Source organism: Cryptomeria japonica, chromosome 5, assembly GCF_030272615.1.
Source record: "Cryptomeria japonica chromosome 5, Sugi_1.0, whole genome shotgun sequence".
NCBI lineage: Eukaryota > Viridiplantae > Streptophyta > Pinopsida > Cupressales > Cupressaceae > Cryptomeria > Cryptomeria japonica.
In genome coordinates, this window is record NC_081409.1 from 103,222,220 (window position 1) to 103,238,983 (window position 16,764).

The following is a 16,764-nucleotide window of genomic DNA, read 5'->3' on the forward strand; positions in this document are numbered from 1 at the left end:
TTAAATTATCCCTTTCCTAAATTAAATAAATATTTTATTTATTTAATTGTCCTACTTCTTCTATTAATTAAATAGATCTTTATTTATTTAATTAATTCATTATCTTTTTCTACACATGACACATGTCATTCATCTCTTAATTCCTACACTACCTACCTCTTTCATTATTTTATTATTTCCTCTACCTACCCTCTAATCCTAGCCGACCTCTCTTTTTACACCTCTCAATCTTAACCCTCCATTTCTTATTGTGTCTTCTATTTAAGGAGATGCTTTCTTCAATGACACATGCTAATGACTGATTTTGGAGTACTTGGCTACACTACGATCCTAGTTGCAACCACATTCCGTTCTTTGTTGAGCTCTTGTGCATACAAAAATCTGAGAGCAAATATATCAAACAAGATCAATGGAGATAGGAAGAATGGAGATCAAAACCCTAGTGGACATGTGATGGTATAATCTTTGTGATTTTGAGTTATTTGCATTGTCTTAGGTAATCTTCATATGTTATGGTGGATCTTTGTTCATTGTTAGGCTAGGGTTTAGTGGTTGAATCCATTTTAGTCTTTCAATATTGTTATTATTGTTATCCATTTTCACCATAAACAGTATTAACCTTGACAATTTACAACATATGTATGATGTCAAAACAATCTAAAACATCATGATCTCATCATTTTCTGACTCGGTAATAGTTGCCCATTGAATACCTTATTCATCCCCTTATTCATCATATTCTTTCTTGTGTCTTTTACCGACATCTTTATAATCTTCAAATCATACTTCTTAAGATATGGCAACATCATACTGAATTAGAAAATCAATTTCTTGACATCAATGACAAAATAATAATATCAAGACAGTAAACATCCTTAATCAGTTATATCCATAATCATCAACAACCTTCTCAATATCCTTATGAAATGCCAACAATCTTTCATTCTCTGTTATAATGAAATATTGCCAACAACAACCACCTAGCCTTCCAAGCAGAAATATGAGATTTAAGTCTCTCAATAACCGAATTCCAAAAAGAAGACTTAGCAGATCCCATAAAGAAAGGAATCCCCAAATCGGTAGAAGGAAGAGAGTCTACTGGGAAACCTAAGATATTCGCAAGTCTATCAGCCACCAACTAAGGAGTATTAAAAATGAAAATCTTGGATTTATGGGGGCTAATTTGTTGGCCAGATCCAACAGTATAAGTATCCAGAATAAATTTAATATGAGTAGCCTCTTGAATAGAAGAAGACCCAAATAAAAGTGTATCATCGACAAAAAGGTTATGAGTGACTGAAATATCAGAGTTAGGAATTAATACCCCTTGCCAAAAGCCCAGATCCCTTTTCTTAATAACCAATCGACTAAAAGCTTCTACCATAATGATAAATAAGAAAGGAGATAAAGGATCTCCTTGTCTAACACCCTGGGTTGAAGAAAAGTATCCAGGGGGAGCTCCATTAATGATGACAGAAAATGAAGCAGTAGAAATACAACTCTTGATCCATTTACACCAGCTTTCAGAGAAACCAAATTTTCTCAAAACTTTGAGCAAAAAAGCCCAGCAAACTTTATCATAAGCCTTCATCATATCAAGTTTGACCACAAAAGCTGGGATATTGGATGAATTTATGGAATGTAAAGTTTCATGAGAAACAATTGCTCTCTCATGAGTTTCTCGACCCAGAACAAAACCTCCTTGTTGAGGAGAGATGATATGAGGAAGGAGAATTTTAAGTCTTAAATAAATAGCCTTGGTGAAGATTTTGTAAATAGAGTTGCACAAAGAAATGGGTCTAAATTCAGCAAAAGTTTGGGGATTCTTAGATTTCAAGATAAGGGCAATATAAGTGATGTTAAAAGTTTTAAGGATATACCCACCCCTCCTAGACTCTTCCAAAGCCATTAATAAGTCAAAACCAATAAAATCCCAACATTTCTGAAAGAACAAGATAGTAAATCCATCAGGACCCAGAGCTTTGTCAGGGGCCATGGAAAAAACAACAGAATGAAGCTCATCTAAAGAAAAAGGCCTCATAAGAAAGTTATTATCCTCATGAGAAACAAGGGAGGGGATAGAATCTAAAAGAAAATTCACATGGTGATCCATAGAGGAAGAAGAAAAAGAAGGAGATAACAATTCCTTAAAAAAAGACACCCCCTCCTCTCTAATTTGCTGATCTGAATTAAGGACATAACCAGACTTAGAATCCTTAATAGTAAATTGTAGAAGCACCTCTTTTAAGCTTGGTTGCAGCTTGAAAGAAGGCAATATTCTTGTCACCTTCTTTAAGCCAAACCTCATGAGACTTTTGCTGCCAATAGATTTCAACCCGGGAGCAAAGGATCTCCCAGTAAGCTTGCAATTTCTTTTGAGCATCACTAGTGGAGGAATTAGTGCCATGTTTAATAATCTCCTCATTAACAACCTTCAAATCATTGGCAACTACCTCTTTTTCATGAAAAATATTCTTAAAGACTAATTTATTCCAAGCCATAATTTGAGATATCACAAATTTTAGTTTGGAATAAAATTGAAACATCTTAGTACCTTTGTAAAACGGAGCACTTATCCACCACTGCTTTAATAAAGAAAGAAAATGAGGATGAGTGAACCACATTTTCTCAAACTTAAAAGAAGGTCTAACAGAGGGAACATGATCCAATTTATCAAAATTGAGCAAAATTGGGAAACGGTCAGAATTTGAGGAGGTAAGAATCTCAGAAGAAAAGGAAAAGTTGCTCAAATGCAGGTTTAGGGAAATAAGAAATCTGTCAAGGTGAGAGGCAATGTGGCATTTAGATCTCCTATTAGTCCAAGTGAAAGAACCATTAGAAGGGAAAATATGGAATAACACACTATTTTGTACAAAGGAAGAAAAGTCCTCAATAACCTTCTGAGTTGTAGGATTACCCCCTCTTTTTTCATTCGAGGAAAGGAGAGCATTAAAATCATCCCCAAGCACAATAAAAAAATCATCATATCGTAAAAACAATTTAGATAAGGAATCCCATAAGTTGGTTTTATCTAAAGGAGAAGTCGAACCATAAATATTAAATAGAACAAAAGAGACTTCAAACCAGTCAACCTTTAATAACTGCCAATGAGAAGCAAAAGATAACATCTCAACTTTGACTGATTTAGGATTCCATAAAGTTATAAGACCACCAAAAGCACCCAAAGAAGGAACATGAACAAATTTCCAAAGGGACCATTTGGAAATTATGTTATCAAAAGAATCATGAGAAAGTTTAGACTCTTGCAATAAGATGATATCCACTTTTGAAGAATCAAGAAATTTCTCGATCCTTCCCCTTTTGTCAAGGGCATTTAAGCCCCTGACATTCCAAGATAAAATCCTCATTTATCACAAGGTGAGCAACATGCCCTCCTTGTTTTGACTTGGGAAGAAAAATTCTCTACAATAGTGGATTGAATACCAGCCGCAATCTCCTCCTTGATTTTAGCCAATTTTTGTTTTCGACCCCTCTTCTTAGGAATTTTAACAATAGGGGGAGAAACAAAAGGAGGTTGCTCCAAGGATAACTTCTAAGAGAAATCAAAGCCATACACATTAGGAATAGTTTAAGAAGGACTATCAATAAGATTTGCATCCACACCTTCAACTGAATTTGGCTGAGAAGAGGAAACATGACAACCATCATGGACAAGCCCTGAAGAGGCAGATGCAGAAGAAAAAGAAAATTTAGGAAATTCTTTTGCAACAATCTCATCAAATAGATCAGAAGAAACTGAAAATAAAATATCTGAAGCAATAAGTTGAATCTTCTTGATGCAGGGGCATCTACACATCAACCACCAAGTGATCTTGAGGAGAAAACATAGGTGAAGGAGTTTAGTAGGATTTATGTCTTATTTGCATATTTGATGTTTTTCTTTATTGTAATAATCATACCCTACCTTGTAAGCCAATACCTTAGGTAGGTGTGTTATAAACCACCTTGGGTATATGGAATTTGGGGTTATTCATTCCTTGAATGAATTTTTAGTGCATTTGAAGAGTTTTAAGTGTCTTAGGGGTCAATCAGTGTCTTGGTGTGTTTAGGAGGACAAAATGTCAAAAATTGTCAAAAGTTGTCAAGCAACTATGACAACTTTTAACCCAAATTTGTAACTTCCTCCAAACCACCATGTTGGTTTCAAAAATCAGTTGGTAACTGTTGTAAGAGTCATAAAAGGTTGAAATACAACCTTTGGCAGGGTTTTTGAATGTGGAAGGTAAAAGTTGGTATTCAAAAACTCAATAAAACTGTGATTTTTCCTGCAATTTGCTGCTATTTTCCATTTTCCGTACAGTACGGATTTCTTGGAAGCATAAAAATAGTGGGATGTTTTAGATAATTTAATCACCTTTCAAATGAGTCTAATCTGAGGTCTTGATTCATTCTGGAGGTGGAGATATCTGCATTTTACTGGAAGTAACCCGGATTTGACAGTTTTGCCTAGGTTTTGAAGGAAAAATGAAGTTTTCTTGCTGATACCTCATTGGTTTTGAATGGACTTTGGGGTGAAGCAAGGTAAGACCATTTAAATTAATATTTTCATGGCCTTTTGCAGGAAAGAAGCAGGTAAAGGTGAGGGTTTGCTGTGTTAGGGTGGACATCTCTATGTGGCCACCTAGTCTCATTGTGCAACCGGTTCCATGAATGAAGTTAGAAGTGTAAACAGGGTTTGAAACTTGGTGATTTATGTTATTTACATTCCCTCTACATGTTCCAAGTATTAATTTTTTGGGGCAGCACTTTTATAGCACACTTCCTTTGTTAGGGTGGTCTAATTAGGGCTATTTGGCCTAGGAGTGAAATTGGGTTTATAACCCTTAGACATTGGATCTGCCCAAACCCTTTTGGAATCCTTTGGAACTCATTTAAATTAAACAAAATCAACTCTTATTTGTAGAGGTCATTTGGGAAATTAGGAAGAAATCTTAATTTTTCAGTCTGGCTGGGCTACTAGGCATGACAGTCCCATTTATAGCAGCAGCACTAAACTTTGTTAGTGACTCAATTCCAATGATTGGATAGTGGTTTGTTGGCTTAGGGGATGGTAGAAAAAATCCCTAGAAGTCATATTTACCTTGGGAAGAGTCTCAACCCTTGTTGGGTGGTGTGGCCCTAAAGAGTCTTGGATGATCATTGGAGAAGGGTGTGGGGTTTGAGCATTGTCAAAGATGATTAAGAGAAGAAATGGTATGTAACCAAAGAAAACTAGTCTAAACCACCCCTTATAGTCTTGGTATGATTGCTGGAGTCCTTGTTTGTATCCCAAGTGGAAGGGACTATCTCAGTGGTCACAAGGGCTCTGCATCACTTCTCTTCAGAAATAGAAAGAGAAGAAGGAGACCTTGCAATGGGCAAAAAAGAATCACTATCAAAAATCAAACTATGAACAATTTTGGTATCATCCGCCAAACCCACAAAAGAAGAATGAGGAGAAGAATTAACACAACAATGATTTGTGCAACCATTCGAAGGTAACAACAATTTTGGAAATGCAACCAAAAGACAAGAGATTTGAAAAAAACTCGCAGAGGAGAACAGAAAAGGTTCAAAATGAAATTCAGAAGACCAATAATCCTTGAAAGGACTAGGAAGAAACTTAACTGAGTTTGAAGAAACAGAACAAAACTGATGAATGGTAGACAAAACAAAGAAGAACACGGCCAGAGAGCAGAGAAAAGTAAAATCCATCAGAGGCACATCACATACTATATATCCAAAAAAAGGAACGAGAGATGTAATAGAAAGAGATAAAGGAGCAAAATCCTTAACATTATGATCCTTTAAAGGCTGATGATCCTTACTTTTAAAAAGGGAACATTGGTGAAAATTAGATGAAAAATCTGAACAAACTTGTAAAGGTGCATCATAATCACCACAACATTGAGAGGTGAAATGGCCAAGTAACAGAGCACAAGAATGAATAGTGATCGAATCTTGAATCACCACAGGCTGAATCCACGCACCATATTTGGAGCAAATAGTAATCTCAGAGGGAATGGGTTTAGACAGATTTAATAACAAACAAACCCTAACCGGAAGATGAGGTCGTTCGAAAGGAACTAAATCATGCTTAATAAAGATGCCCAATTTGTTTGCCACGATTTCAACCATATACATATCACGATACTCCAAAGGAAGACCCAGGAAAGTTACCCAGAAGGGAATAAATTGTGGCTTCGCTGATTGAATATCAAAATGAGGAGACCAAGCATAGGTAAAAATTCCTATCCCAAAACAAAACCACCCTTTAAATCTATGCACACAATCCCTATACTTTTCAGAATCGAAAATCACAGTGAAATATAGAGAATCTTTATCAAATAGAAATAAATCCTTCATACCATCCCAATTAGACTTTGCCCATGTTAACAATTTACCAAAAGAAACCGGAGAAATAAGCTTACCAATAAGGGCAGTAGAACGCAATAAATTCACAGAGTCCTGAATCATGTAATCGGGGAATATAACCTTATACTGCACAGTAGAATGCGGATTACCCCTTATCGAATTGGAAAATGCAGAGGGAGAGTTATGGGGAGGTGGATTTGGATGGAAGGGAGCTCGTTTAGCAACAAGAATGCCATTCGGGGAAGAAAGGAAGTGAGGGTTCGAAACCAAAGAGATTGTATTACAATATCTTTTCGATTTATAGTTATTTTGATTAAAGTAAATTTATTTCTAAGAAATCTTAAAAAGAGATTGCACTTTTCTCTTATGGTATAAATAAATCTTATGCTAGATCAAAGTAAACAACATTTTGAGCTTGTAATAAAGATATTTCAGCCGATCAAAATTAACAATCGTTGAACATATCATTATATGAGATATTGACCTCAATCTCTGCGTTTTTATTGAAATGATCAAAATTTCATGAAAAACTACATGACTCTCAAATGAAGCAGATGCACTTACAACAAAAACTACATGTAGGTGATAAAAAAGCGTTAACTTGTACATGCCCCTTGACCCTACTCACTAAATGTATATCCACAAAGTGGTTATAGAGAAGCATTGTTCATCCAAGTATGAGATGAAAGGGAGAAAAAATGAACAATTAGTTGACATTAGTATTGATTATTTTTTAAGCACTTGAATATGACATCCATAATGGCTCTGCATGTCAAACCTAGTAGTGGATGTTGCAATAAAAATTCTATTTACTACAATAAGACAAAGCCAATTAGTCTTTCCTAATCATTTTCTCCTTCTTTTGCCTGAGAGAATGTTGGGTGGTCATTGCAAGCAGGTGTATTTCATACCTAACTGCCCATTTCTCCTCTTTTTAGTGATAAATCTAGATGTGGTGGTTATTAAAACTAAAGAAGATATTGATGGAGCACAAGGAAATTCGATTGCAGATATAAAAAAAAAAATATGAAAGTGCATGTGAAGGAAAGGTATTGGCATTGCAATAGGATCAAATACCTATTCATTTCAGACATTCTAGTTTTCGAAGCATCTGCAATCAACTTAAATATATTTTCAAGCAAACATCTGTATATTGTTGTGTATTCCTCATGACAAACATGAACTATGATAAGTAAATTCCTCGCAATACCTTGCATTCACACTGGCAAAATAATAGGTTATTGAATAGCCAAAATACTAACATACCCTATTCTATCGGTGCCTGTGCCAAGGTGGGTATTGAGAAACATCTGGAGATTTGTTAGCCCATTGCTTAATATTCAAAAGAGGAGACAATTTAGTATAGGTCGTTGGACATTACTAATGATTGTAGGTTAGAGAAAAGGTAAGAATAATCGAAGACAAGATCTAAGACAAAGTTTGGCTACTTATAAAGCATGCAAAATACAGAAGTGTTTAATGAGATGGAGATGGAGTTTTACTGAGGGATACTTGATTTTGTGATGACTGATTTGATGAAGCCACTGTACCTTGTCCTCCTTTCCTTCTTCAAGTAGCAAGATCATACGAAATGCAGGAAACTGGATTAAAAAATCTAACCTTCAATGAAAACCTGTGATGAAAAGCTTCTATTTCCTAGCTTTTAAATCTTAAAAAATATGCATTTCTCGTTGTGGCTGCTCTTTGTTTTCTTATTTTAGATACACTATGCATTCGACTGAATGTTTCATTTATGACCCTCAAGCTGCGATTTTCCATCTTGGGAGGTTGGGCAATAATATTTTCCTGCATCTGGCGGCTAATGCAAATTGTTATTGCCAAGGTACATTAAGGGAGGCGTTTCAACTGAACAGACCACTACCCAACTACCATCATGCCAACTATTCTGTCAGGAATATGAACGTCAATTTTATCTTGGATTGACTTTTTGATTGTGGATAATATTGATCCAATTGTAGATGGCCTCTTGATGAAATAAACATCAAGAATACAAACCCATTAAAGTCCCGCATGCAAAAAGTTGTGAATTTAGTTGGAGACAAGTGACGAGGGTTCTATTTTATTTGGAGTAATAAAATAACACCTCCACAAAAGGTGAAACGTGACATATTTCATGCATTTACTCGTCATTTGCATGTCAAATTGTTTTAAAAATTAATTTTTGTTTATGAACATTTTGATGTCATTGTAGATGCCTCGCAGCATAAAAAAAAATTGTGTTTATTTTTAGTGATTGTTAGAGGGAGAAATGATAATATATTTTTAAAGTTTTTTTTTGTATTGTTCAAAGTGAGAGAAAATACAATAGAAACTAGTATATCTATATTCTAAAAAAATATATACGTAAAATAATGCTGAGAGATATCACATAATTGTCTTGCATGTTTATTAGTTGTCAAGAAGGACATGGAGCTGAATAATGTTGCACTCTTTCACTCTCATTAAAGATGTAATAGTTTCATATACTTAGAGACAAGTGGCAACGATTCTATTTTATTTAGAGTAATAAAATAATACTTATAAAGAAACTGAAACATGCATGCATTTGCCTGTCATCTACACGTCAAATTTATTCAAAAGCAATTTGTTGTTTATGGATATTTGTATGTCATTGTAGATGCCTTTCGACATAACGACATAATAATCAACAGTCTAAGAAGGGAAAGAAGGAAAAGAAAATTATAGCATCAATTCACTAATTGTAACACATTTTACCACTAGTATACCTATATTCTAAAAAATATATACGTAAAATAATGCCGAGAGATATCACAGAATTGTCTTGCATGTTTATTAGTTGTCAACAAGGACACGGAGCTGAATAATGTTGCACTCTTTCACTCTCATTAAAGATGTAATAGTTTCATATACTTAGATACGAGTGGCAATGATTCTATTTTATTCAAAATAATAAAATAATACTTATAGAGAAACTGAAACATGTATGCATTTACTTGTCATCTACACGTCAAATTTATTCAAAATTAATTTTTTGTTTACGGATATTTGTATGTCATTGTAGATGCCTCTCAGCGTAAAGATACATGGACTTACATAAAAAGATTGATCCAATCAGCTCACTAAATAAGACAACTACATACATGAAGAAAGACTATGCTGAGCAAATACAACATCAATAAGCATGGAAGTTATGGGTTACAAGGAAGATATACAAAATACAATCAACACCATCAACCACATGCATGAAAGTTCTGGACAGTTTGAGAACCAAATCAAACTTGAAATTTAAGGTTGTGTTGTAGCTACCTAACACATTTGATCTCTCCTTCACGAAGCTACAAAAACTAATATTTGATTTCATCCAATTGTCTACTACATCTATCACCATTTCTTTGACCAACTTCAGTTGTGAACATAAGAAAATGAGTTGGAACATGATTTTCGGGTAAAACAATAAAATATCTACTTCTAGATGCAAAATATGATTAGAGAACATAGCTTGACATCTACTTTTCCACATGTGCAATAAAATGCATTGTCTCATAGAATTTGCCATCACATTCTCACGAAGAACAATACCAAAAATTGCTTCCTTCCATCTCGAGGCATGATAAAAAAATGGTTGGGCAGTGATTAAATACGAACTTCCATTTCTTTTTAGCTCTAAAACAATCCCAAAAAATGTCTTTCAAGTTTTCACTATGATGACAAAATGAACACTTAGCTGGATGCCTGGTAGAAACTTTAATTTATCCCCTATAGGTAGTTTATGATGCAGTATTTTCCAAGACAAAATTTGAGCATTTGCCTCAACCTTAGATTGCCAAATTTGAGTGCTCAAGCTCCTCCATTTATGTTCTTTAAATCTGAAATTCCATTAAAGATTAAGTCTAGGATTTAATCTGATAGTAGGCAAAGTTTGCAGGTAAATCTATTTTAATGGAAAGCAAGAAAATGAAAATTTTTCTAACCATATCTAGTCTTTGAAAACACTACATTGTAAAGGAGTACATAACTTCATCATTAACTCCACAGGAACTAAAGACTTCACAAAAATTAGAAAGATTTTGGACTTGTTGTGTAAATTAAAAGAATTATTGGCACATTGCTAGTTGATCCAATCAAAAGACTCTAAGTTCCAAATATCCTTGAAATGTTTCACCCCCTTCTTGAAGAGATAGTTTGTTTAGGAAAACTTATAGCTAGTGGTTGTCCATGATATTGTATATGTCAATTCCACCAAAAAGAAGAATTAGAGAAGCTGAAACCATGTTGTTGTTAGACAGTTCAGATAACCGGAAGACAAATAAGAGGGGGAGCGGGGGGTGAATCAGTTGTCACAGATTACCGAAAGCATTATCAATTCAAAACAACAATACTAGAATATCAGTTAATTCAATTAAGCATAAACAATAATCACATAATAAAATCCATCCACACAACACCAAGATTTGTACATGGAAAACCCGGTAAAGGGAAAAACCACGGTGGGAAGCCTACCCATAGTCAGATAATACTTCTACAGTAAGTATGTGAAATTACAATGAAGGGGCATGCACTTGCAGGAAGGCCAACAACCTAGAGTACACTGTTCATCACAAAAGGAGTCTCTTTGACTACATACAAATCCATACTACAATCCAGAGAAGTATTGAACTGCAAAAGATAGCATCTCCTATGCCTGAGTATAGTTCCGGTTAAGCTCAATATCGGAGGACTAAATCGTCTTACAAACCCAATTCGATCTCCCTTGATCGACCAACTCCTCTGTCTGAATGATATTACAATATTCACACATTACATTCCTTGACCATGACCTCTTACAATAACCATGATGATCTACAATGAGATCTTACATCTTATTTATACAAACCCTCGACCATAAACAATCAAGTCGTCTACCAGACAATAAACCAATTACATCATTACAAACCATGTCGGCCTTCGACTAAAACAAATAATATCCAACACATAAGACATCCCATAAATACAACAATAATTCTTGTCCACACGCTACATTAATGCCGGTCCATAACCTAGATCAACCGGGACCAAGTATAGGTCCACACGCTTCAGCAATGATCTCCAAATGCCAAGTCTCGAAAAAGATTACCAACAACATCTTGAAACTCCATCAAAATTTGCACCAACGCCAATTATGCAATGCATCAAAGATCTCCACCAAAAGATCTGCCAGTGAAACCAGAAACCAATCTTCTGTGTAAGCATGATAGCATCCAATCACCAAACTGAAACCAACTGACCAAATATGAATATAAGCATTATGAACAAGCCAATTCCATCACCAGATTATACCAGAGTTAACTTGATCATGTTGGATCCAAGTTAATCAAAAACCACTCAACCTACCGGGACCAGAAGGGTGCCGAAAAAGCATTCAAATAGCTAGTGTTGACATCAATGACTAAACATCAATGCAACACATAATCAATTCCACCAAATGGCCAACAGTTGTAAGGAAATCATTCTCCAAATCAAACAATTACATACAAATTTGCAGGACTTCCAAATGGATTGCAATAGAAAAGAGGCTTTAATACAAAAAAGGGGGCAAGTAGAATCTTATCCAGCCAATTCACTGATTGCCATTTGTTATTCATATTAGCAATTGAGATCCTATGTTGCAGTAGAATTTTCCATTATTCATTTCCTGAAACAACTCTTATTATCCACTTAGCAGATAAACATATTCCTTGAGTCCTAGGATCCAAAATTTCCAACCCCCTCTATTTTGGTTGAATACAATGGAGCTAAGAGGAGGATATGTAGCCGATTTTACCATCCCAATTTGTCCACGGGAATTAATGGATAATTTTGTTCAAATATTCATAATCCTTTTTGGTTTGCATCCGACAAGAGGAGTAATAAACATGTGAAGCCAAAAAGATATGATTTATCACATGAATTCTATCAGCCAGTGATAGATACTTATTGCCCCAATTAAAAATTTTGCTCTTAAGTTTTACAAGGAACCAATTGCACATATCATGAAGAGAAACCCCCAACCCAAAGGGAAAACCAAGATATCGTGTAACTTGATCATGTTTAACATGTTTCCATTATTCAAGAATCCAATGTGGAACCAAATTAGATCAAATCATTAAAAACTCAATTTTATGATGTGCCAACTTAGAGCCCAAAATCGAGCAATACAAGTCCAAGGCCTCCAAAATGTTATTAATTTATGATTCAAAATTTTGAATAAATAAAAATCTATCATCTGCGAAATGTGAATTAAAAACAACTAAATTGTTAGAGATAGAAATGCCTTAATTATCCCTATTCGATTGCATTTTTATAGAATATAGACGAGAACACCAATATCCAAAACATAAAGGAATGGAGACAAGGGGCAACCTTGTCTGATTGAATGCTATAAAGGAAATGAATCAAACATGACATTGTTAATCCTTAGAATAGAATTAGCATCATTAAATAACATAAAAACATGCTTACATATATTGGACCAAAACCCAACCATTGCAAAATCTTTAAAATAAAACTCCAATGCATTCTTTCATATGCTTTATCAAAATCTAGTTTTACCAATAAATCATTTCGCCTTGACTGTTGAGCCCATTCAATTGTTTCCCAAGCCAATATCAGATTGTCCAGAGTTAATCATCCACCAAAGAACCCAGTTTGCTTAGGCCTAACAATCATTTTAGTTATAGGTTTAATCCTCATAGCCAAGGCCTTAGAAATAATTTTATATGAGGCATTGAGAAGTGTAATAGGTTGCCAAAAAAAAATGTAATCTGCATTCTTTCCCTTAGGAAGAAACTTTACTAGACCTCTATTGGTATCTAGTCCAAAAGATCCTTCATTCATTGCTTCTAGATAAACTAAATAAATTTCATCCTTAATATGTTGCCATAGGGTTTGCTAATATTCAATCAAAAACCCATCTATTCCAACACTTTAAGTAGGGGCCTTTGAAAAACCAGTATGTTCCAAATCCTCAATAGAGAGGTTTAGATCAATAAAATGACTATATTCCTTATCCACCTTCCTAGGAATAATATCCTCAAAGATATCTTCTAAAATTACTTGCACATCTTGCCAATGTTGATCTTCTTTAAAAAGCCTCTCATAAAAGACCTGAAATAGATTTTTAATCTCTTTTGGATTTGAAAAAACATGTCCATCCTCATCATGTATAGGACCAATATATTCCCTTTTGTGTTTATAGTTTAAAGATTGAAAAAAATACTTGGAACACTTGTTGCCTTCTTTAAACAAATGTAATACGACTTGAATTTTAGCTCTTTTCTCCTCAAAATGATCTAGTTTACGAAGTTGAGTTTCAATAGAGGCAATGGAGGATTGAATAACTAAATTGTTAGACATATCATTAAGCATTTTTCTATGTAGATCAAGTTTCCCTTATAGAGATTTTTCTTTCCTAATCTGTTGCCAACCTATTCTTTTGCCAAAAACAAATAAAAACTTAGCGCATTTAGATAAAGCATGTTGCCACCATACCCTATAAGATTCCCCTTTTTCAGGCTTGGGAATGGAATTCCAAATGCTAACCAAAGCATTAACACAAGAAGGGATTTTTAGATGTGAAGTATTAAGCTTAAATGGAAGCTGTGAATTTATAGCCATAGAATCTTCTTTTACTGCAATACAAAAGATAGGGAAATAATCCGAAAGAGTGGTAGAGTAATCTACCTTTACAAAATTTCCAAAAGAGTCTTGAACTAATTGTAGGTTAGGATAAATATAAAACCTATCGATTCTGCTAGGTTTTCTTTCTACTCATAGCCTACAATTAGTCCAAGTAAACCAGTTACACTTGTGGAAAGCTCTTTTTATATACAATGGATCAACAACCCCCACAAAATTGTGGCAAAGAAACCCTTTATCAAATTCTTCATTATTGAGTTTTGAATGACAAGGCTAACTACGATTAGAATAGTATTCTACCATGTTGAAGTCACCACCAATAATCCAATCAACACGATGCAGATGATTAGACATCCGGTCCCATAACTCACATCTTTATTTTGCAATGTTAGGGGCACAAAGGGAGAAAAAACCAATAGGTTGGCCACTGATAAAGGTGAGGACCTACACATAGCTGTGTGACAGATCATCCCCTTTATCAATGACAAACCTATTGATCCATGAAGCTAATCCAATAACAACCCCTCCCTTGTCATCACTATGCATCGTCTAGAAAAAAAGTAGCATCTCTCAAAATGTCAAATAATGATGCAGCAAGACGAGGACCACTAGTTTTGAAATCTTGCAAAAAAAAATATGCCAAGTTTCCATTTGACAATAGTATTCCGACTTCAAATTTGGAATGAGTGAGTGATAAGCCTCTAACATTCCAAGACAAGGTTCTATAAATCATGATTAAACACTATTAGATGAGTCTTCCTCCTGTGGCAATACACCAAGGTGATTGACTAGCATAATCAAATTCTCAAAACTCTCAACCTCCTTAAAATTGGAAATAGGAGACCTAGATCTTTGTCTCACAAGCTGATCTAGTGATCCATTCCTCATTGGGGGAGACAGAGATCTATGTCTCACAAAATTATTTGAGGGGGTTTCCTCTTTATTCCTTGCAATAGGTCTAGTGTGAAATGAGAAGTGACTTTGTGAAGGTGCCACCTTGTGTTGAGAGACAACTAATTTAGGTGGGTCCTTCCTTTTCCTGACCAACCTCCAACTATTTGACATTATAGCATCTTTGTATTAATTAGTTTTATCCATGTCATTTTCATTTGCAATATGTTTGGCTATTTGATTCAATTGCGAGACTAGTTGAGGCAATACAGTAGGCTGTGTTAACTAAGGCTGATGTTGTGAATTAGAGGCACCTAGGAATTGAGTTGAATTGTATCTAGTTTTCTTGGCTAGGAAACTCTTATTAAATGTCCATCTTGTCTACAATAAAAGTAGGCATTATGCTTATTAAGATAAACTATTAGCTAAACAAATTCAAACCATGCCCCAACTAATTTAATATTATCAGGTAATTGATTATTTAGTTCCATCTCAACATAGGCTCTTGGGTGAACCCTAAGGCTAGAAAACTTATCAACATTGTTCTTACACTAGATGACCCTTCCAAGTTGTGTAAGAATTTCTTTCAAAAAAGGTCTAAATGCCAAATTCAAAAAGGGAAAATTCAATCCACTTTGATATTTAGACCTTGAGGTACCCTTAGGATGAAAATCCAAGGTCCAGGCCTATAAAAAATAAATTTGTCCACAGATAACCCAATTCCCATATTGTATGACTGCCTGTGCATGATCAACATATTTTTCCTAGCCCTCTTAAAGTTTCTATTTTCAAGCCTTTATTCTCCCAGTTCAATTTAGCCCATTTATAAAAAACTGTTTCAGAGGGTATGCCCTTCAAGAAAAACAAAATAACATATCTATGTTGAAATTCTGCTATGAAATCTATCGCATCAGCAGGGATCAAATATTCCGGTGTCTCACCTTCATTCACTTTCTCTTCCATTTCTTTATCTGCTCCAACTTTTGCTTTCACTTCCTTGTCTATTTCACTCATTACCCCATCCTTAGTATTTACAATTGGGATTTCTCTCTTATCACCCTTTGAATATTTAATAGCAAAGTAAATGACAATATTTTCACCATTGTTTTGGGCTAGGGTTTCAACCTTTTTTAGATTCCCCCAAAGCTTAAGTTTGTTCTCCCAGTGGTCTACTCACCTCTACCTTCAATCGCATAGCTGCATAATTATTTTGGAAACCCTTTTCCTCCCAACAAAATGGATGTTTGTTGCCTTATCCAACCATAGCCAAGGAAGAACTGCACGCCGGTGTTACAAGAATCACAAAAATCCTTCAAATCTATTTAAAATTCTTGTTGATGTTGCAACCAATTCACAACTTTTAGAACTTCTTGAAGATACAATGTAATTCTCTCAATTTGTCAATCGAGAAATTTAAGGTTTTATTTGTCGATAGTAAATGAATCAATGAGATGTTAGAATTAAAATAGTTTGATCAAATTTTTTATGTATTTTTAATTCTTTTTAAAATATGAAAATTATTTTATCTGTCATTTTATTAGTTAATATTTGTGAACATGATGTAAGTTATAGAATATTTTCACTATTTTATTTTGATTATAAAAAGTCATTAGTGTAGATTTATTTTCATGTTACATTATTATTTTATTTATTGCTCACATTTTTTCAATTTAAAGGATCAATAATGTAAATTTTTTAAATAATATTTCACTCAATTTTAATTTATTGAAAAGGTGGAATAGAGGAATTATAAGAATATTTTATATATATAAAGAAACATAACAAGGGTGTTGACCCTATAATAATACAATCCAAAGGCAAACAAGAAGTCATTAACAACAATGTTAATAGTAAGTCCCGCAT